Source organism: Canis lupus, chromosome 26 (assembly GCF_011100685.1).
Source record: "Canis lupus familiaris isolate Mischka breed German Shepherd chromosome 26, alternate assembly UU_Cfam_GSD_1.0, whole genome shotgun sequence".
Lineage (NCBI taxonomy): Eukaryota > Metazoa > Chordata > Mammalia > Carnivora > Canidae > Canis > Canis lupus.
The window spans coordinates 3,961,760-3,985,114 of NC_049247.1; the positions used below are offsets into that span (position 1 = coordinate 3,961,760).

Sequence of the window (23,355 nt, forward strand, 5' to 3'; positions counted from 1 at the left end):
TTCTTATATTGGACTGAAATCGGTGCATTTCACATGGATGTCTAAAGTATCACAGAAATGGATTATAGCTCTGCTCACATTTCTTGTTTTTAGGGCAGTGGCAGTCAATGCTTCAGAAAATTGAACAGTGTTTTACAGATTGCGATGGCAGGCCCCTGTCCCCCCGTAGCTCTGCGTAGCTTAAGATTTCGAAGTCTTCCCTGGATAGCAGCATTGGCGTATAGCTTACCTCAGGCTGCAGGTCTGCCCCAAAGTCGTAATTCAGAGATAGTCTGCTCTTACAGAAGTAATTTCAGTGGTTTTAATTCCAATTTGGAATATGCCTGTCACCACCTGCTTAAATTTCAACCCACCTTCAGTTATAACCTATTTGTGGAAATAAGGGCTTGGTTTCTAGACTTTGTCTTGCCTTTACAAAGCTGCTCTGAAATGCCGTTGTATCTCACCAACATCTGCAACGTGGGGCTGGCTGTGGGGCTACCGTCTCATGCTCTCTTCCCGGTGTCAGCAGGGCCGGCCCACTCTGGCTCGGCAGGCAGGGCTGCCGGCGTGTTGTCCAGCCTGCTCAACCTTGCCAACTTTGGTTGCTGAGTCAGTTGGATGTGATGATGTACCAGGACCACTGGCCGAGTTGGACCAGGGAATTAAAAGTGGTCCGGGAGGGGCACCTGGGGGGCTCAGTCAGCGAAGCATCTGCCTTTGGCTCGGGTCACGATCCGGGGTCCTGTTGATCTTAACCCACGTGGCTCTCTGCTCAGCAGGGAGCCTGCTTCTCCCTCTCCCTCTGCTGCTCCCCCTGCTTGTCCTCCCTCTCTCTGTGTGTAAATGAAAGAATAAAGTCTTTTAAAAAATTAAAATAAAGTGGTCCAGGTAAAATAGCCATCCACATGGGATGCTGGGCTGATAAAAAGAGCCAAAGTGTCATCAGAAGATGAAAAATCCTACGTGTCCGGCAAGGGACAGGCGCCCTGTGTACATTGGCTATTGCTGTGACCCATGTGGAGTGCAGTGACTGTCACTGGGTCTGTGGCGTAAGCCTGCTTGTCCTCTTTCCAGATGGCCCAGGGAACAAGTTCATGGAAGACTCCCCTTCGATTTTTATGGTGTTCTTGCTACCCACTGTCTGCTGTCACTTCCTCGGCTCTTGGATTTTCCCTGGGTCAGGCATTTTACCTTCTAATTTGTGTCTTGGAAACCATCTGTGCCCAGGAGACACCCAACCTCTAGATCGCAAGCTCCAGAGGGGATGAGAGGAGACGGTCCCTCTGCATCTCACTCACCAGCACCTCCTTAGTACAGCACTGGGCACTTTTAACGAATCCGTAAATGTGTTTTAAATGAATAGTCAAATGTACTGCAGCTGTGTGTACAGTAAGTGTGCATCAGTCCCACGAATCCAAAGGAATTTCCTTTGTTCTAAGTTCGAGTGTTTAAGGCATATGCTCAGTGAGCATACACAGGTTTTAAGAAGCTTTTAAAGGGGGCAGCCTGGTGGTTTAGTGGTTTAGCGCCGCCTTCAGCTCAGGGCGTGATCCTGGAGACCCGGGATCGAGTCCCACGTCGGGAGCCCACTTCTCCCTCTGCCTGTGTCTCTGTCTCTCTCTGTGTGTGTGTCTCTCATGAATAAATAAATCTTTAAAAAAAAGAGAAGAAGCGGGATCCCTGGGTGGCGCAGCGGTTTGGCGCCTGCCTTTGGCCCAGGGCGCGATCCTGGAGACCCGGGATCGAATCCCACGTCGGGCTCCCGGTGGATGGAGCCTGCTTCTCCCTCTGCCTGTGTCTCTGCCTCTCTCTCTCTCTCTGTGACTATCATAAATAAATAAAAAAAAAAAAAAAAAGAGAAGAAGCTTTAAAAGGGGCACCTGGGTGGCTTAGCAGTTGAGCATCTGCCTTTGGCTCAGGGCATGATTCTGGAGACCTGGGATCCAATCTCCAGGATCATGCCCTGAGCCTGCAGGGAGCCTGCTTCTTCCACTGCCTGTGTCTCTGCCTCTCTCTCTCTCTCTCTCTCTCTGTCTTTCATGAATAAATAAATAAAATCTTTAAAAAAATAAGAAGCTTTAAAAATCACTTCCTCGTTTTTGGCTTTTTTCTTGGGAGTGCAATATGGTTTGTCACGGGCACTGTGACTTTGCTGCATTCTTCTTTCTCCTGGGAAATTATTTTCCCCTCTCCATCTCTGCAATTCTATCTGGGTCTTCAGTGTCAATATCCGGGGGTCCCCAGACAGGTTTTATATTTTCCCATGTTGTTTTGTAGGAAGACAAGACAGAAACCTGTATAGACATAGAGTCACCAGAGCATGATGCTTTTTTTTTTTAATTTACAGAACTTTTCTTCAGTAGTGATTCCCCTAATTACAATTTATTTTCAAGTTTTATTCTGTTGTACTGGCAGCCAGTTGCACCAATTCAAATTTCTCCAAATAAACATAACCTCTTGTTTTCTTATGAGCAACATTCTGAAAAATTTGAAACTGAGTGAAGACTTCATTATGTTCTCTTTCAGAATGTCCATTCCCAGCACAAATATTTTCTGCTAAAAACAGGGCCCTGGAGACCAGGGGGAGTTGCAGGCTTGAAAAATGAGCATTAGATCCAGCCAGCATTATGGTGACACATTTAGCTGAAAGTCTGAGCTGGAAAAATGGACAATATTTCATCCCATAGGGCTTGGGTTTTGTAATAAAAGGATATAGCTCTGGGAAACTTCCCTTTTTCTCCAGACCTGTTCTTTCAACCATTGATGGAGAAAGTTTTCCATAAGTCCTTCCATGGGGTTGGGGTTAGTAGCAAGCACAGAAGGACCATTTGCAGGGACACTCTGCAAGAAAGCCACAAACTGAGCCATTCATTATGTGCACGTGGTTGATGTTTACACAAGCAGAAGCACAGTGAGGAAGGCTGGAGAGTGCTGGCCAGTGATGATATACAACTATCTTACAATCAGGTGCCATTACCAAGCTAAAATATCTACTCTGTGTTCTGAATTCATATTTTCAGGTGCCATAGCTATCTTGGAAGTAGTATATTTACAAGATAAATATATTTATGTGTTAAAATAATTAATTATATATATATTTAAAATATATCAAGGGAGCTTAGGTGGCTCAGTGTGTGAAGCGTCTGCCTTCAGTTCAGAGCATGATTTCAGGGTCCTGGGATCAAGTCCCGAGTCAGGCTCACTGCTCAGTGGGAAGTCTGCTTCTCCTTTTCTCTCTGCCCCTCCTCCCCACTTGTGCTCTCTTTCTCGCTTACTCTCTCTCTCTCTCTCAAATAAATAAATAAAATCTTTAAAAAACAAAACAAAGCAAAGTGGGATCATCTGGACCTCTCTAGACCCTGATCTGGGAAAAAGCCCTCAACGGTGATAGCATCTATGTGTGCAGATGGCAGGACAGCACACAAGGAGGCGGTCCCCAGACGAGGGGAGGAATCTTGTGCCACAAGGTGGCTGTTCCATGAGCAGGTGGGGTGGGATTCTATTCCTCGCGGTCAGCCGTGTCCTGAGGACATCCTGATCCTGAGGTGCCGTGAAGCCATGCAGCTCTGTGTGTGTTAAAGAGGAAAACCAAAGGCCCAAAACGGAATCGCTAGGCCAAGTCACCAAGCCAGGGCTAATGCCTAAACTAACCGCAGTTCCAGCTTCCCCAGAAATGTAGTCTTAATCTGTCATCAAGAATCTTCTGATCAGCACCAGTGAGGCCATCTGTCACATGGCCTTCTCCAACCTCCAAAGGAAGGTGACGCAGTCCACTGAATGGAACTCCTACTCCCCATGAGGGAAGGTGACTTTGCCTGAAATGATCCTTTCTTTTCTTTTGCTAACAACTGCTTCCCACCTCTCCCACTCCCCACACTCCCACTCCCCACCCCTACTATGAAAACCCCTCTCAGGATGCTGCTGATCTGTGAATCACTTAATAAAGCCAATTAGATTTTCAAATTTATTCTGTTGACCCCCCCTTTTTTTTTTTTAACAAACCATAGGTACAGGCAGCCCTCATCAGAGGCCACTGTCCTGTCCGGCCCCCTTACCATATTTACTCATTGATCCCTATAATACCTCTCACTTAGAGATCAATACGTTCTGTGAGCTCTGTTTTCATCAGAAGGAAACCGGAGCTTGTCTTGGAAATGTTGATCACTTCAAAGGAAAAGAAATTGGCCACAGCAGCCTGTAAGTGTCAGTATTTCACCTGGTGGAGGACGAGCAGACTGGACGTTGTTGCCTGAGCGCTGCTGACACTGCTGGGTTTCTGTTTTGTTTTTAAAGAATATTATTTCCAGGGTCTGAAGAATTAATTGGGAGTGTATCTAATCTTCTCTGAGTATGAAAAGGAATCTTGAAAGTGTGGGGCTGCTGGATTCCGACATTGCATCCCTGAGCCCTTTCCGGTCTGTTTCTGTGTTGTTCTCAATTACTGTGTAAGGGGGGTTCCTGGGGAGGAAACATCCTAGGGGTCACATCCCACCCTCTAGAGAGGGATATTGGTTTTAGTGTCACATTTTTAACAGGAAAAAAATTGTTATGGTCTCTGAGGCTTAAAGAAGTTGTTTCCTTTGAGTTCACAAGGCAGAAAAATGTTTTTAAAGCTATTTTTCACATACTTGCAAGGAGGCTAAGTGTTCCAAGTAGGATAACATATACGGCCTCTCTCAGCATTGAACACATCCCGATATTGCTACTTACCACAACAGTGCTCAATAAATAACTTTTTAAGTCCAAAAGGAAGGATGAAGTCAATATACTCCATTTATTCCAAAGCCACATCAGAAATTTATGATGCTGAAATTCCCAGGGCTTTCAATTTACCTATCCGAACATCTGAAATAAATTTCTGTTTTCAACACACAAAAAGTTATTCTAGGTCATATACCGCCAGCAATCATAAAACTTAAACTAACATCCTTTTGCTGAAATCAGCAGTGGGAATTCTGCTTGCAGGTTCCTATGTTTTGTTTGTTTTGTTTTTCTCTAAAAATTGCTTTATTTCCCCTAGACTATTTTTAAGTAAGTTGCTAGCAATGTCCTTCTTTTGGAGAGCCCCTGGTCTCTTTTCTTAGGGAAATATGCATGTGTGTATGGGTGTGTGGTCAGCAAACTCTGCATTTACAGAATCAAATACCTGTCACATTTGAAGAAAACAGTAATTATGAATTATGGATCGTTTCAAGAAGCAATACGAAATTAGCTCTTAGGCTTGTTTCTAAAGCTGGAGTGAATCTGTGACAAACTGCCTTTTGATGAATGATTTATGAAGTCCTTCTGAATTTGTCAGCACAGCCTGTGAATAAGTATTTGTTAGGTCAAATGAATTAAATTATAAAGAAATAAATTGTTTCTTTATAAAGAATAAAAATGCATGAGATCTGGTCATTGTAAGCCTAAATTTGAAATCTCTCCTTTACGGATACTTTTATACTAAATTGTGAAGGATGTATTTAAGCTTTCATGCCACAGGGCTACTAAAAATGACTACCACCGATTTTGTGAATGTGGAGATTTCAAAATGGGTGCAAGACATGTGACTCGCATGTATTTATAAGTGACTCATGTATTATAATACTGTGTTCCTAAAGTCACTATGGAAATTTGTAAAATTTGTATCTGTAAATAATATTATTCGTAAAAATGTAAAAATAATGTAGCTGTAATTTTATATTATGTATTTATATTATTAAGTGTATATATTTCGACCCTACAAATTGGATACACGGCTAATGAAATGTAAAGGGATGCTTCAGGGTTCAGCAAAGCAGTGGGGAGGTTAGAACTCTGGCTTCTCAAAGTGGGGTTCGGCACCATTGCAAAGATGGTGTCTGTAGATCTTGAGGACGCACAGATGAAGTGTCCCAGAGGCTGAATGCTAGAGTGGGTTTCTTTGGAGAGAGTTGAGGCATCATGATCTCTGCTCCCCTCTTTTGCCTTAAGCTGGAAGTGGATTTTGTCTTAATCTGCATTCCTTCCAAACCAAATCCTGAGACAATTAGTGAAATACAAGTAGTTTAGGTAGGAAATGCCTCCAGGAAACTGGAACAGACAGGGGCATGGGGCAGGGGAAGGGAAGCAGCCAATAAAGGATACGCTGATCATTTTCTTTTAATGGAAATAAAATCGGCATATTAGGAAATTCACTCTTTTAAAGTGTACAATTCAATGTCTTTAGTATATTCATAAGGCTGTGCGGCCATCACTGCCAGGTAATTTTATCAACCCCAAAAAAGAAACTGTGTACACATTAGCAGCCTCCTTGCTCCTCCCCAGCACTTCTGGAAACTACTGACCGGCTTCCTGTCTCTCTGGATTTGCCTGTGGTTTTTTTTTTTGTTTGTTTGTTTTTGTTTTTTTGTTTTTTTGTTTTTTAAGATTTTATTTATTTATTCGTGAGATACAGAGAGAAAGAGAGAGAGAGAGGCAGAGACAAAGGCAGAGGGAGAAGCAGGCTCCCTGCAGGGAGCCGGATACAGGACTTGATCCCAGGATCTGGGATCACACCCTGAGCTGAAGGCAGACGCTCAACCACTGAGCCACTCAAGCACCCCTGGATTTGTCTGTTCTGCTCATTTCCTGAACCTGGAACCATGCTGGGGTACCTGGGTGACTCAAAGTTGAGCGCCTTCCTTTGGCTCAGGGCGTGATCCCGGGTCCAGGGATGGAGGCCCACATTGGGCTCCCACGGGAGCCTGCTTCTCCCTCTGCCTGTGTCTCTGCTTCTCTCTCTCTCTCCCTCTCTCTAGTGTATCTCACGAATAAATAAATAAAATCTTAAAAACAAACAAATAGACATGGAACCATGTAGCATGTGGCTTTTTGTGACTGACAACTTTCACTTAACGTAGTATTTTCAAGGTTCATCCATGTTCTATGAATCACTAATTCATTTTTATGACTGAATAAGATTCCATCGTAGGGATAGACAGCCTTTTGCTTATCCATTCATCAGTCAATGAACACTGGTCGTTCCTACTTCTTGGCAATTATGAGTGATGCGCCGTAAACATTTGCTCCATCCTTTTTGTGGACATGTATTTCTAATTATCTTGGACAAATAAACACCTAGGAGAGAGATTTCTGGATAATATGATACTGCATATTTAACTTTTTGAGAAACTGGCAATTTTTTTCCCCCAAAATGCCTGTACCATTTTCTCTTCCTACTGCCAATTATCCCACATCCTCACTGCCATTTGTTATTGCCTCCTTCTGTCCATAACCATCCTGCTGGGTGGAAGACGGCATCTCATTGTGGATTTGATTTGCATTTCCCTGGTGACCAACAATATTAAGCATCTTTTCATGTACTTATGGGCTATTTGTATATGTTCATTAGAGAAATGTCTACTCAAATCCCAAATGGCGTGGTTCTCTTAGAATAAAATTTTAATTTAGCTCTTTCATATCCTAATTAAAGAATATCTGAATTCCCAGAATCTTGGTCTCTGTCTTAATGAAGCTGTTGATTTGAGAATGAATTACATACAAAGTACTGAAGGTAGGAATTGAGTACAACTATTTTGAAACTGTACTCAAAAAAGAGTATCATTAACCATATCTCCAATTTGGATTTGTATGGTCAAAATGGACATATACATATACACACTTAATAGTAAAAATACATAATATGAGATTATCTTTTATATTCTATAATTATGTTAACAATAGTTGGTTAAAGAAATACTCTTGTACTTTAGAGTTGGGTATTAGGGCTCAAATGTAAAGTGCAGACCTCTTTTTAGGAAAATTTGTGCTATTCTGGGTATTTCCTCTTGGTATTTAATTAAGCCATATTCTTGGCCCTTAGAGCTGGACATGGGTTACAGATGTTTGCCAATTTCATTTTATAAAAAGCCAGCAGAAGCATCTTTCCAAATAAAAAGTTTCAGGAGACAAAACTCTCATGGTGAATAATCAAATCTTTTTTTAAGGTTTTATTTATTTATTCATGAGAGACACAGAGAGAGGCAGAGACACAGGCAGAGGGAGAAGCAGGCTCCGTGAGGGGAGCCCAATTCAGGACTCGATCCCAGGACCTGGGATCACAACCTGAGCCCAAAGCAGATGCTCAACCACTGAGCCTCAGGTATCATGAATAATCAAATCTTATCAGAATTCTCACCTACATCAGTGCCTCCTCTACTTCACAGGATGCCACAGTTTAACTGTATGAACAGCTGCCCATAAAGTTTAGAGATTTGTTTGCTGGCTGCACAGGGGATTTTCTTCTATTAGACTCTCTGTGTGTACACAGGAGACCAACTGCCTGGGCATCTGCCGATCTTAACCACTCCAGAGATCTTTCTCTTGCTCACTTCAAAAAAAAAAAAGAAGTAATAATTCAACCAATAGCAGACATAAAGTCTAATGAAGAGTCTGAGCTGCCAGGATGATGCAGGGTGCATATTAGTACAACGTGACAGTGGGTGTTTTTCTCAGCTTCATGCTTGCAGGAAGGAAACCCATTTCCCCCCCTCCATTGGAGTAGTGGACGGCACTCCAGCTGGATTGGAGCCAGGTGTGTGCGGATCAAAGCTTAGTCCTTGGCCATGAACAAGCAAGGACTTCACGGTAGGGAGCCTTGAAGCCATCCTTGTGTCCTTGGACAAAGCAGAAAATAAGTGCTTTGGGTTCTCTCTACTTCCGTTTTGTCACCTAGGGCCTTTGGCCAAATGCTTCCAACATCTAGATATCAAACCCCTAATTGCAAGGGATTAGCTGTAAGTCCGCCTGCCACGCAAGAGGCCTTCTGAGGAGGAATGTGAGGAGGGAAAGTGTTTTATGACCAGTAATACTGTTTGGGTGGGAGATCTATACTTGCTACTCAGGAATTTAAAGCTTTTTTTCGGCCCTGATGGATCATCTCGCCACCTCCTGCATTAAATCCTTTGCCGGTTAAAATGAAATACTGGCTTTCACAGAAAATTTGCTTTTGTAGCTTTTAAAATTCTTATCTCTCGCTGTCACCACTCTATCGAGAGGCCTAGCTGGAAAATCTAACTTCCAGAGCTAACTCAGTGTATCTGTCTGATTGCCAGACTCCGCAGCCTTGTAGACTGATGGTTATTACCCACTTATCTGGGTTTCTGGAAACATTAGGCATTCCTTAATAAATGGGCATGTGAGGGCACTTTCTGTTTTCCTGCTCACCCATCCCTTGGATACCGTCATTATTTAAATGGTTCAGGATGATGTATCTCTGCATCCTATTCCAGCCTGCGGCGGGGGGGGGGGGGGGGGCTGATACGTCTGCTCCTTTTACATTTTGATCCCAAAGATGCATGCATGTTTTCCATATCCTGCGGCCCAGAATTTAATCACAAGACCACATATTGTTGCAAGGGAGGTGGGAAATTCAGTGTTTATTCTGCACAGCCGGCTAAAATTGGGGGCTTTATTAGTGAAAAAGAGAGGATTAAGAATGCACGTACGTGGTGGCAGCTAGCAGCTCATCACAACTACACACTGGAGCCCAGATATAGCTGAGGGTGGGGTAAGTATACAGTGAATGAAATAAACCATTATGAATATTATTTTGTTAAGGTCAGTATTACCTGATACTGGCAGATATTCTCTGATCTTAAACAAATAGAAACCTCTCTTCACATCACCTATGAAGATTCCTGACATCTGCTATATTTCTGCAAAAGTGAATTTCACTGCAGAGGAAGTCAATTTATGTATACTGAGAAAACTACTATTTTCTAGAATATTTCTTTCAGACCTATCCAGTGGTTGGCAGAGATTAGAGTTTTCCAGATCAGGGCTGATGGAAGTCAGGAAGCTTCAGTCTGAGTGACTATGATACAACATTTCAGAACGACCGCATTCCCCGTTATTTCCCTACACTTGCAACAGCAGCACTCTGCCATCCAAGAAGTAATAGACTCTAGGGAGCCAGCTGAGTACTACTGAACCTTGTGATTAGGAGTGTTTTTTTTCAAGCTGGGAAATTGCAAGAATGCATAAAACTAAACAGGGAAGATGATGTATGAGAGAACAAATGGGCCAGATGTGTGCTTCCTGAACTTATATTTAGATATCAGACTCTTGTATCAATTTTCCTATCCTAAAAAGACACCCCCAAAATCCACTTCTGGGATGTCTGAGTCACTCAGTCGGTTAAGTGTCCAACGCTTAATTTCAGCTAGAGTCTTGATCTTAGGGTTGTGGGTTCAGTTCCCCATTGGGCTCCACACTGGGCATGGACCCTACTTTAAAAAAATTCATTTCTGTCAATGTTGTGCATTCCTATGCAATAGCCCTTTTCTCCTTTGAGTATAAATGCACAATTTTAATTTGTGTAACAAATGGAAGTTTATTTTTATAAATTTAAGTAATATCCATGAGATGAAAAGGGTATTTAAAAAGATTATGTAGCATCTTATGAGTATGAAAACAAATCACTTTATTGGAATTACTTCCCAGACAAAAATATGTAACCATGTTTAAAATTTTTAAAAAGTAACCACTTTGCTTAATCTAAGTAACTTTGTAGTTTATCAGATTAATAATTTTGATGAACTGTTTGTTTCTTAAAAGAAAACAATCAAATAATTTTCTGGGTTTTTTAGAGGATACATTTACTTATTTTAGAGAGAGCAGAGGGAGAGACTCTCCAGCAGACTCCCCACTGAGCTTGGAGCCTGATGTGGGGCTCCATCTCACAACCCTGAGATCACGACTTGAACAGAAACCAGGAGTCCAACACTCTGTGACCCCCTGGGCACCCCCAAATAATTTTCAGCTTAGGGCTGGATTGACAAGTTTAGCTTTACAATTAGTTATCCAGGAGCAGGACTTTCATATATGAACAAAAATGCAATTACATTGAGAATATTACTGTGAGGGTTATCAATGAGCCTAAGAGAATAAATCCTTCATTAACCTCTCAAAATATGCATATTTGGGAATATCAGCTATAATATAAATGCTATGAGCTGTGTCAATGCCATCGCAGTCTACAGAATAGGAGAAAATTCTATGTGAATGCCCTTGGTCATCTGACCTGTGGCCATGAGAAGGTGACTCAAGGTTGTGTCGTCCCTTGGAGGTATTGGAATCAGGGGGCCAGGGCAGGGAAGTCTTGCTGGGGGTGGGGATCTCTCAGCTAAAGAGGAGAATCATGCCCCACAGTTGAGAGGGGGAAGCACCAGCCCTGGGTGGCCTAGGAGAATCTGGTTGGTGTAGCCAGGACGACTCAGCCAGGCCACTGCTGGGATCTGCTGAGACAGGGGTGCAGAGTGGGGTGGCCATGGGCAGGACTCTGTGTATCCTATGTCATGGGGGCTGGAGAGGTGCTCATTCCTGGTGTGCACAGGAGTGTAGATGGAGCAGTTCATGCTATTTACCTCTTGAAACAATTTCTGCCAACCCCAACTCAGGTCCCTCTGTATCTGCAAGTGGAAAAGTTACTGGGTGACGGAAGATCTCATCTCCTTTTGTAATTACTCACTGTTCTCCACTCACCGAGTTCCCATTAACTTGTTTCATTAGCTGCTTATCTGCCTCCATCTTACACCATTTAGAAACTTTGAAATTTCATCTCGGTTCCTCAAGAAGAAGAATTCTGATTATAATGATAGCTCAGGGCCTGGCAGGAGAAAATTGCACAATTCCACAATGTGAAATCATAATCTGTCCTTGCTCATAATTTTCCACAAGTGATCTATTTAGATATACATTTTTTTTCTTAAAAAAAAAAACGCATTCCTTATTTTGCTTATTGGGTTTCTGGTAGCTAGTGCTCACATTTCTGATGACAACTTTCTCTGATGGAGACAATGAAGAAAATGGGTGCGGGAAAGCGAATGGCATAAATATTTGTGCATTAGCAGTTTTGTTAAAAAGCTGCCAGAAAGGAAGAAAAAGTTAAAACATCAGGGTGATAGAAATTGCAGCCACCTGCTTACCGGTTTATAAAGGAGGGGATTTGGGGGAGTCTGCTTCTTTGGGAAAAAAAAAGTCATTGACACATGGGCTGTTTGAGCTGTAACCAATGTCCCGAACCTCTAAACTAGCCCAGCCTGCATCGCTGTGTCTGCAGCAAGGGGCCACCTGGCAGTGGTCAGATTTCAGGGTGTACAGGTGTCCAACTGACACCATCTAAACAATGACACATCACCCAGACGTAGAGAGCCTGGAAAATCCACTGTGCGAACGGATTATTGATTTCAGTCCAGGGGACCTACTTGTAAGGAGCTGCTGTGACTAATTACAGTGTGTCTTGTAAAGCTGAGCCGAGTGGGGCCAAGCTGCTGGAGTCCTACCCTCGAAGGTGGCTTCCAAGGGTGTGAGTAAGCTTACGTGTGACAGGTGTCCTGCCGCCAGCCCAGAGTCAGTCTGTAAAACTGCTGCTATCACATCATCGGTGGGGGAACAGAGGAAGTACCTCTAGTTTTTCCGTATTTGTGACATTATGCTCACAATGCCATGTGTACATACCCTGAGTTGAGCAACTGAGGACAGTGTGCTGGAAAGATCACTGACATAAATCATCCTCCTCCCTGGCTGGTAGGACTTTCATGATTTTCCTTTTCTTCCTTAATCTGTACTTTCTAGTTTTGTTTCTAGGCAAATCCATATTGATGTATTAACTATTTTTTAAAGATTTTATTTATTTATTTGAGAGAGAGGGAGAATGAGCAAGGGGGAGAGAGAGAGCACGAGTGGGAGAAGGAGCAGAGGGAGAACCAGACTCTCCGCTGAGCAGGGAGCCCAATGTGGGGCTCGATCCCAGGACCTTGAGATCATGACTTGAGCTGAAGGCAACTGCCCAACCAAGTGAGTCATCCAGGCACCTGATGTATTTGCTATATTTAAAAATAAAATAAGTAAAAATGGTTTTCGAAGAAGGACAGGGGTTGCCAGTTTGCAAGGAGGAGACTGGAGCCTGTCTGGACACTCTGGTGTGTTCACATCTTCAGCTTCTCGCTTGCTGGATTGGAGGCTGGTGGGACACAGTGTTGTCCACGCGTCCACGATAGTGGCTCGTTCCTGTCAACGTCTACAGCCCTCCCACCAGCTCGTGCCTCACTTGACCTCACACTTTGTTTTGTTCTCTTACCAGTAGCAGACGCATGAATGGTTGTTGAGGAATCATAACTACAGCAGAAGCATCTGAATGAGTGTGACTATTATTTCCTGAGGTCTCTGCAGAGGGTCAGCTGTCACCGTGACCAAAATAAGCTCACGGAGGCTCAATTCCACGTGGGTGAGTCCCACACCATGTCTGAGCCCTCCATGATAAGCAGATGGCATTTTTGCCAAACTGGTAGCAGCACAATGCATGCATTTTCCATATCATGCTAAGGATGTATTTGACAGAGTTATCAAACTTATTATCATGGCCATGTTTGCAGCTCATGGTGAACCACCCCAAGCTCTTTCAATGACTGGGAGGGAGGTGATTTGTCCCAAAATGATCGGGTTTAATCTGGAAAATTCAAGAAGAGTGATAACAAAGTTCTAAATCATGCCTGCTTGGTTGTTTATTTGTCTCTAGTATAAAAAAAAAAAAACCCTCTTTGAGCCTAAAAGGGCTTTGTAGGTTTTTTATTTGATCAAGGAATTTTTTTAAAGATTTTTATTATTTATTTATTCATGAGACACACACCAAGAGAGGCAGAGACCTAGGCAGAAGGAGAAGCAGGCTCTCTGTAGGGAGCCCGATGTGGAACTCGATCCCAGGACCCCGGAATCAAGACCTGAGCCAAAAGCAGATGCTCAACCACTAAGCCACCCAGGTGTTCCACTCAGGGAATCTTGAAATAATTCTATCTGTCCACAACTCCAAACCAACTTCATTTAAAGAATTCTTATCCCCTCACTCCCCCAAATGTCTCTTTGGCTGCTGCTATGACCTTGTTGGTGACCCCCAAGTTCCCAAGTGCAAGTGCTATTGCCTGAGGTGATGTTGTGAGGAGGTGGGGTCTTTGGGAGATGATGAGGTCATGAGGGTGGAGCCTCATGAGTGGGATTAGTGCCCTTGTAAAGGAGACCCTAGAGAGCTCCCTCACTCCTGCCTCGTGAGGACACAGGGAGAGGAAGGCATGCATGAGCCAGGAAGCAGCTTCAACAAACACGGAATTTGTGGGCACCCAATTTTGGACTTGCAGCCTCCAGCACCATGAGAAATGAGTGTCTGCTGCTTGCGAGCCACTCTATGCCATTCCATTGCAGTAGCCCAAACACACTAAGACAGACGCTAAGCGATAGATGTGGTTTTATGGTGATCATGTTTAATGTGGACAAGGAGCTCAATTTTGGGGGTGAGACATGACCAGAAGGGGAGCATCTATGAAATGCAACCTTCGATTAAGAAAGCAACCAGCCTCCCCCTGTGCTGTTTCTCTGAGGGCAGAGTGACTATGAATAATTAGTCACTTTAATTGGTGCTCCTTAATAAGCCCTTCGGATAGTCAGCTCTCCCACACGAACTTTCTTCCTTCAGCTCATCCCCGATTGGAAATCTGTTTTTAAAATTACTCAAAATGACTGTCTCCTGCCAACAGCCAGCAGCCATTCTGGTCTTCTCCCACCTTACCAGACCTGACGATGTTGGGCTAAGCACATTCCCGACCCCAGGGATCAATGGTGACTGGTCTAATCCAGTTACAGTAATGCTGTTGTCCTCCTGGTTTTTGGCCTCGGGTCACATATGACTCGTTTCAGGATGAGAAATAAGAAGTCAGAACTGGTGGTGAGCTTGGAGCAAGAATTCTCTGCCTGATTTAAGAAAAAAAAAAAAAAGATACACAAGGAGATCTTTTTCATCCATCTAATATCCGGTACTGCTTTGTGTGAGGGCTGTGCAAATGTGATGTCTGGCTCTCAGGCAACAGTTTTGGGACCACGAGGCATCAAACATGAGAGGGGCGATAGCAAGTTGACTACATTAGGAAGAAAGAATGGGAGGAGCCTACATTCCTGATAACATCTTTTGGAGACCACTAAACCAGCCTGTGATAGCCACTGCTGGACATTTCATTATATCAGTGACAAACGGTTTTGTATTTTTTTAAATTTTATTTATTTATTTGAAAGAGAGGGAGAGGGAGAGAGAGAGATCACAGAGATAGAGGGAGGGGGAGAAGCAGATGCCCCACTGAGCAGAGAGCTAGATGTGGGGCTCAATCCCAGGACTCCAGGATCATGACCAGAGCTGAAGATAGACACTTAACTGACTGAGCCCCCCAGATGCCCCAGTGACTTTGTATTTTAAACCATTCTAAATAGTTTTCTGACCCTTCCCCCAAGCACAACATGGAAAACATACCCCCTGGTGTTGGTTTTAATTTTTCAGTCTATTAATAAGGTGATAACATTAATCAATGTTGAAAAACTAAGACAATTTTGCATTCCTGGAATAAACCTGAGGGGGTGATGACGAATTACCGTGTATGCATATTGTTGGCTTAGATTTGCTATATATGTTTAAACCTTTCCCTCTATTTTCATGAACTCTTAGTATACGTTCTTTGTTTTTATGAAATGGGTGGCAGGTTTGGTATAAGGATGATGCTGCCCTCATATCATGAGTTGGAAAGGAAGTATTCTCTTCGATCTTCTAGAAGACGGTGAATAGAATTGCTATTATTTCTTTCTTAAATATTTATAGAATTCACCAATGAAGCTATCTGCACCTGGAATTTACTTCATGGGATGGTTTTAAACACATATTCCAGTTCTTCAGTAAACACAGGGATATTTAGTGTCTCTGTTTCTTTTTGACTGTGCTTTGATACTCTGTCTTTCAAGGAACTTATTCCAACTACATTTTGTTGAATGTACAGGCTTGAGGTTAGCACTTCCTGCAGATTCCCTCACGATCTGTGGAACCTGCAGTCAGCTCATCCCTCTACTTGCTCACACTGGCAACACGTGTCTTCCCTCTTTCTTCCTCATCCATCTAACTAAAGACTTGCCATTTTGTTTATCTTCTCAAAGAGCCAGCTTTTGTTTCATTGATCTTTTTCCTCTGCTTTTCCTTCACAATTTTATTGGTTCATATTCTGATCTTTATCATTTATTCTGCTTGCTATGGATTTCATTTTATTTTTCTTCCTCAATTTTTGTCTCCATTTCTCAAGGAGAAAACTGAGCTCATTAATTCAAGAACTTTCTTTTTTGCTAATATAGGCATTGTCACAACCAACTTGCCCTGAAATAATAATCTTCCCAATGTCAAACCGATTTCAACATCTTGCTTTTCAATTTGATTCAGCTTAAAATTCTTTCTAATGTCTGGTCTGGGTGATTCTTTAGAATTGTGTTATTTAATTTCCAAATAGTTGGGAACGTATCAGAGATCTTTCAGAGATCTTTTGATTTCTAGTTCAGCACCGTTTTGGTCAGAGAATAGAATTCATATTATTTCAATCTTTTTAAATCACTTGAAGCTTTCCCGATGACCCAGAGTATGGCCTATATTGGTAAATGCTCTGTGAGTACTTGAAAAGAACATGTTTTCTCTGTGTACCCATTATCGGAAGAGAGTTACTGGAGCCTCACTGTCTCTCTTCCTCTGTATTTCTCCTTCTCTCTCCGTCTCTGTCTCTCTTTCTTTCTTTTCCTTCTGACTCCAATTCACAGATAGCTCTAGATGACACCAAACAGACCAGAGCTTTAGACTGTGGCTTTGCAGCAGGAGCAACCCACAACGATCTCTTTCAGTAGACCACAGAGTCCTTAGACTTCAGGTCTCCAGACTCCCAGCTATGCCGGGAAACCCTTCCTGATGCTGCAAATATCTCCTTTAACCTCATTTTCTTTCTAATTTACCATAATGTAGACTCAAAATAAAGATTAAATTATTTACCATTATATTATTGAACACTTTTGTTTCTTGTTCTTAATTATGAAAACTAATGAGTAGAACATTTCATCTTCCCCTAAGCATATAAGATTATTCAATTTGATTTTTATTTATGAGGTCTAGAATTATTCTCTTCATGGTTAATTGTCCACACTACAGAAAAAAAAAAGTTTCCCACATCATTACAAAGTTACCAAAATCTCATTTATTAGTAATCATTTATATTAATAATAATTACTAAATTAAATATGCCAGCTCTTACCAGTTTTATCTCAGGCCTTCCCAAGTCCTCTGCTTCCCAGAACCAGGGGCAGAGTAAGGATTTATCAAAAGAATTAAATCTAATCTAATTTCCCTCATTGAGGCCGGTTCTTGGGAACCTTCATTTATGATCTGACTGCATACTGAGACGAATTTGTAAATACTATATGGTTGCAAGGAGATGGCTGTCAATGGCATGGTTTTGCACCAGCTCTCATCCTCCCTCTGAAATGGCTCATCCTTTGTGCTGCCCCCAGCGAAATGGCCACTGTCAGAATCCTGTATCATGTACACCAGTATTTAGAGTAGATTCACCTTCCTGGTGTCAAATGATCCATAGCTGTGGCCTTCCTAATGTCCTGTGGCCACTTCCACCCTTGATGAAAGGTGGGCTTCAGTTCTAGAATGTCAAAGTCCAGAGTATCACCTTTCCCCCCAGAAGTCAGCCTTGGACTCAGAATTGGCTGGACTGCAGAGTCGTGCCCAAAGCACAGTGTCTCTGGACCATCAGAGCTTTAGCCTTCCCAGCAGTGCTGCAAGGACCACAGTGAGCAGTGCCTCTGCTTCTATCTCTTCTTTCTCCAAGATATTCACATTCAATCTTCAGACTGGAAAAAAGTTATTCTAAGAATCGGACATCAGCACACACAAATACATATATAAAGACAGAAAAACATACACTTTTCATTAACATTCCAGGCATCCTGAATTCAAATGCCCCTGGTGCCAGGTGGGCAGCACAGGTGATGCCAGGTGATGCCAGATCCAGACCTGTGGGAACTGGAGGACGTGGCCTCTTGGTAAGGACACTGCATAGGGATAAATATTGACTTTGGTCCCCTTCTGCTGAACGAGGGTCGACATATCCTGCTGCTTGGTTTGACCTCCAGTGAGTCCCCAGGGATGCCTGGGCAGGGGTGGTGGTGGCCAAGGGCCAGGGGTTCTCTCATTCCCACTCCAGGGCCACAGTGACCTGGCTGTGATGTGGAAGAGAGCTGCCCTGTCACACTGGACTCCCAGGAGAACCAACACCTTACTGTTTTAGGCCAAGAAGACTCCAGAATTTATGAGTTGCAGCAAGTGACATTTATTACTCTAGTAAAGAAGGCTTCTTCCCCACGACTTTTCACAAGCCCATTGCCTTAGTCTGTTTGGGCTGCTATAACAAAATGCCATAAAGTAGGTGGCTAATAAACAAGAGAAATTCACTGCTTACAGTTCTGGAGGTTAGAAGGTCCAAGATAAAGGTCCTGGCAGATGTGGCACCTGGTGGGGGCCCCTTCCTCACTGATGGTTGTCTTCTCACTGTCTCTTACGTGGCAAGGGGGCTTTCTTGATACACCCCTCTTCCCCACTGACTGTCCATGATCTAATTGCTTCCCAAAGGCCCCAGCTCCTAAAATCATCTCAATAATGGTTAGGATTTCAACATGGATTTAGGAGGCAGACACCAACACTCTGCAGACCAGAGCACTCATTCTAGCCAACATAGACATGAGCATCGTGCAGACAGTGGGTGCTGAAGATGGGATTTCTGATCCAGCCACCGTGTCCAGGTGAGAGAAGGAAAGCCCTCCAGTCTCTGAAAGACATGGCCCATTTCCAGGACAGCTTTTCTCCCAGTTCCGAGGGGCACAGGGAGCTCCTGGGTGAAGCGTGATGAATCATGTCCATGTGGGAGAGGCAGATTTAATAAATCATTATAAACTTCTACCAATGGTAGCTGAACCGTAAATACAGCTGCAGCCAGAGCCTGACATTTCACACATCTTAAATGAGAAATAATGGCCTTTTACCCATAAGTACAATAAAATAGCAGAGATTTTCTCCAATTTTCTGCTTCTCTCATTTCAGACATAGAGTTAGTGGCTGCTATGTGACACGGACCGTGCACAACACGAATAGGCCTGCAATCTGAACGACACAAAGTCTCATTCAGGTATGGTGGAAGGGGGCCATGGTGGGGGCTGCCTGGGTGACCGTGGGGACCCCAAATAGGAGCACTTAGCAAAGCAGAGGGGCACAGAAGAGCTTCTGACCACAAGGGAATTTCTGGTTACAGGAAGCATGGAGGGATGAAAATCTGAAAAAAAAAAAAAAAAAATCAAACAGATGGGGGAATTGGAAAATAATCCAACAAAACTACCCGCTTCCCCACCCCAACCACTTGGGGACACCACTGAAATCTTACACTCCCTGACAGTTGGTGCCAATGCCGCTTTTGTTCCTTTTAAAACAACTCGACACTCCCCTGACATCACTAAGATGAGAACGACTCTGCGGGCCACGTTAGTGCCGCGTGTTGCAGAAAAAGACCAGCAGCACCTGGAACTTCTGAACCCCCTGAGATGATGATGACTCCATCCGCCCATGAAGATTTGTGAAACGTACCGACGAGCATCATAGTCACCGTGGCCTCTAAAATGCAGCCCGGACTTTCAGGGCAGTTTTAACAGGAAATGAGTTGAGAGAAATAAAGACTCCAGGGCCATTTCTCTATCTTAATGGAAGGGTGATTTAATAATATTGTCTTCAAAGGTAGCATTAACATTTCATGAAAGGACAGGGCGAACCCACTGAAATATGAATACAGAATACATGTGCCTGGAGACAAAATGGGTACAGAAGGTAATTTGTAAGAGGTGTCTCTCTCTTTTTCTGTCTTTTATTTAACAGAGACAACCATGCTAAGTAACACAGGGTGCTCGTGGAGAGAGAGAAAAAAAAAAAAAAAAACCTGCCTGTTTTCTTGGTTATAAGAAATTTAGCGAGTTTGGTCTGATCAGAAGGTCTCAGGGTAAAGAAAAGAAAATCAACTAATAATTTTTAAAAAGAAGAAAATATATGTAGTGATTACTGTCGAATGACATTTCCTCTTGGTCTGGCTGGGGTGCTGGCGATGCTAGGTCTTGCTGACCTGCAGATAAGCATGTGAAGGTTGTGTGCCTCCCCTGGCATCTCAGACTAATTCCCATCCTTGAAAGCCAGCTTCTGTGCCAACTCTCTGGGGAGCTCCTGGGGTCTTGGGTGTAAGCAAGTTCATCTGGAGAGTCGGGGGCAGGGCTCTGGTCTTGCCCTGAGGGCTGCTCTCTCTGGGGGTCCCACCAGCAACCTCAATCATAGTTGGAAGGGTTTTCCCGAGACTCAGATTACGTAGCAATCGACTTCTAGTTCCATTTTTTTCCTTCATGCTGTTTATTCCGCGTTTAGTTCTGATCCAACTGGAAGTTTTTCCTGGGTATGGTGTGAAGAATGGAACTAATTATATCTCTTTCTTCAAAGAACTATTCACTTCCTACAACACCATTTTTTTATGAAGAGGTATTTTTGCTGCATGTTTTGAAATACGTTAGCCGGGTACTAGGAAATGATCTGTGCTAGGGGTATTCTGGACTTCTAGTCCATCCGTTGATCTGACTATTCACGTGCCAGCCCTCAGGGCTCCTTTTAAAGCAAACAAACAAACAAACAAACAAACAAACAAACAAACAAAACCACCTGCTAGGTCTAATCTCCTCTTCAGTCTTAATTCTTCAGGATTTCCCTGACTATTCTGTGTGTTGATTTTCTATATAAAATCCAATGTCAGTTTGTCACTGCAAGAAAAATTCATAAACATTTTTTATTGAGATCACATTAGAGAAGAAAATTAAAACACTGATGGTGTCCTGATATCATACCCAGAACGAGAGAGAACACATCTATCTGTTCAAGCAGGCTTTGTCTTTAGGGGTGTTTTACAGTTTTTTGCGTATTGGCTTTGAACATTTCTGCTTATGTTTATCCTTAAATATGTATCTACCTTGTTACTATTATGAATGAGGTTTATGGATTCATTTCTCTTCTACCTAGTTATTACATCTTTATATAACTGTTATTGATCTCTGTATGTTAATCTCTTGTTGCTATGTTGCTGGATCCTTCTAGAATTTGAGTTGATTTATCATTGGCTCACTAGGTATATGATTAGGTCCTCGGCAAATGGAGTTTTATTTTTTCTTCCCTGTTTTTATGCCTTTAATTGTTTCCGTTACTCTAATTGCCTTGACCAGTGTCTCAGGAACACTGTTAAATACAAAGGAAATGGTGGACATTCTTGCCTTGTTCACGATCTCAGTGGGCATCTCTCTAGGATTCTCTTATTCTGCAAATTATTGGCTTTAATATGGAGAGCTGGATCCACCTTTTTAACTTTCCCCACATTTTATATTAAGAGTATGTGTTAAGGGCAGCCCCGGTGGCTCAGCGGTTTAGTGCCGCCTTCAGCCCAGGGCGTGATCCTGGAGACCCCGGATCGAGTCCCACGTCGGGCTTCCTGCATGGAGCCTGCTTCTCCCTCTGCCTGTGTCTCTGCATCCCTCTCTCTCTGTGTGTGTGTGTGTGTGTGTCTCTCATGAATAAATAAATAAAATCTTAAAAAAAAAAAAAGAGTATGTGCTGAGTTGTGTGAATGTCTTGTCGAGCGTCTATGGAGGTAAACAGTCTCCATTTACCCCCCAACACACATACCCTGCAGAAGAAGAGAAGAACAAGGCTACCCCAGGAGAAGAAGCTCATGAGTCAGGTGAGGTGGGAGTCTCCAGGCCAGGGAGCTCCGAAGGACAGAAGTTGCCTCTGGACTGTCTCGTGCTGAGGGACTTTGCAGAATGCAAGCTGTTACAGTGTCATCCAAATAAAACTTGGCTGTGCCACTGCCATCTTGCCACCATTTTTCCTTGATCAGCCCAGAAATCCTTCAAAGTCCTCACTCTCCCTAGATTCTCCCTTCTGCCTCTTGTGTTTTTGAAGTAGTTGAGAGTCTTCAAGAATTATTGAATGCCTTTTCAGGTATTTCTTTGAAAATCTGCACTTTGGTCTATTACCCTATTTTGGAAATCCTGGCTTTTGGTCCATGCTTCCTGTTTGACACGTGTTGAGCATCTTCTACAGACAAAAGTGCAGCATCACAAGGGCACCTACTTGCTGGGATTAATACTTAATCCTTGGGTGAGATCTTACCCTGTGTCCTCATGAAATCCTCTCCAAAAGAAATCTATGAACACATGCTAAGTTTGTAGAGGCTGAGCCTTAGACAGAAAGGGAAGAAATCTTAAAGCGGCTTGGAATGCTGGCAGGTGTGACACCATGTCTCATTGACAACTAAGGATTTTTTAAAAAATACTTTTTATTTATTCATGAGAGACACAGAAACATAGGCAGAGGGAGAGGCAGGGTCCCTCCAAGGAGCCCAATATGGAACTTGATCCCAGATCCTGGGATCACGCCCTGAGCCAAAGGCAGACACTCAACCACTGAATCACCGAGGCATTGCAACAACTAAGGATTTGATAGTCCTCTTTGAAAAAGAGTGGTTTGGATGTTCCCACATCTGCTCATAGTCTTTTGTTTCTTCCTTTGTGTGTCTTGGGGACTATCATTCTTTATGGGCATAATTATGTTGGAGAACACTTAGGTATACAGCAATAAAAACAAACAAACAACAAAACCTGTGAACTGCATACTTGAGAGGCATTTAAAGAGATTTTCAATATCCATTTTCTACAGAGAGTTTTCCACTTGTGTTCTGAACTTAGAGAAACCATACACCTGTTTAAGACATGACCCATGATTATGCAAGTGTATGAAACATGGTGGAAGAAAAGAGATCAATAAAATGTGTCCCTACTCAAAAGAGCTTTCACGCTAAGAGAGAGCATAGTTGACATCTTAGAGAGTTTTATCTTGGTAACTAACTGGTCTGGAGTGGTTTGGTGTGGTTGATGCCTGTGGAGAAGCCAGTGGGTGTAAGAATGAAGAAGGATGAGTGATGGCATAGGGGAGCAAGAGGGAGGCCACACCAGGAGGCCTGGTAGATTGTACAGAGGTGTATGAATTTTACTATAAGCATAAAGTGGAAATCTGTGGAGGATTTGAAGCAGGGAGAGACGATACCTGGCATGTTTCAAATAGATCACTGGGCTGTTCTGTGGAGGCTGGCTTGTAAGCTAGATCTTGGTGAACAGGTGCCTGTGTTGAAAGATTTGGAAGACAGGTTAGCGATATGGCCTAAATTCAAGTCAGGATGTGTGTTTCTTTTTAATCTCTGCCTCCTGCACCCCTTCTTAGGCTGCTGACAGTGGGGGACAGCTGTGAGAGATGTGGATTATTTTTATTTTTATTGTTATTATTTTTATTTATTTATGATAGTCACACAGAGAGAGAGAGAGAGAGAGGCAGAGACACAGGCAGAGGGAGAAGCAGGCTCCATGCACCGGGAGCCCGACGTGGGATTCGATCTCCAG

General features: G+C 43.1%; 1 non-coding gene across 3 annotated transcripts in view; it reads left to right on the plus strand.

Annotated features, from left to right (window-relative positions):
• The window catches only part of LOC111092628, a 63,842-nt gene extending 42,472 nt beyond the window's left edge, over window positions 1-21,370 (plus strand). For 2 of the 3 annotated variants that reach the window (XR_005379082.1, XR_005379081.1), the window contains exons 3-5: window positions 17,774-17,874; window positions 18,929-19,013; window positions 19,751-21,370. This is a non-coding gene — a transcript (transmembrane protein 132B-like). The remainder of the gene's footprint in view (window positions 1-17,773; window positions 17,875-18,928; window positions 19,014-19,750) is intronic. The other variant, XR_005379083.1, reaches the window with a different exon arrangement.
• Window positions 21,371-23,355: the final 1,985 nt, after the last annotated feature.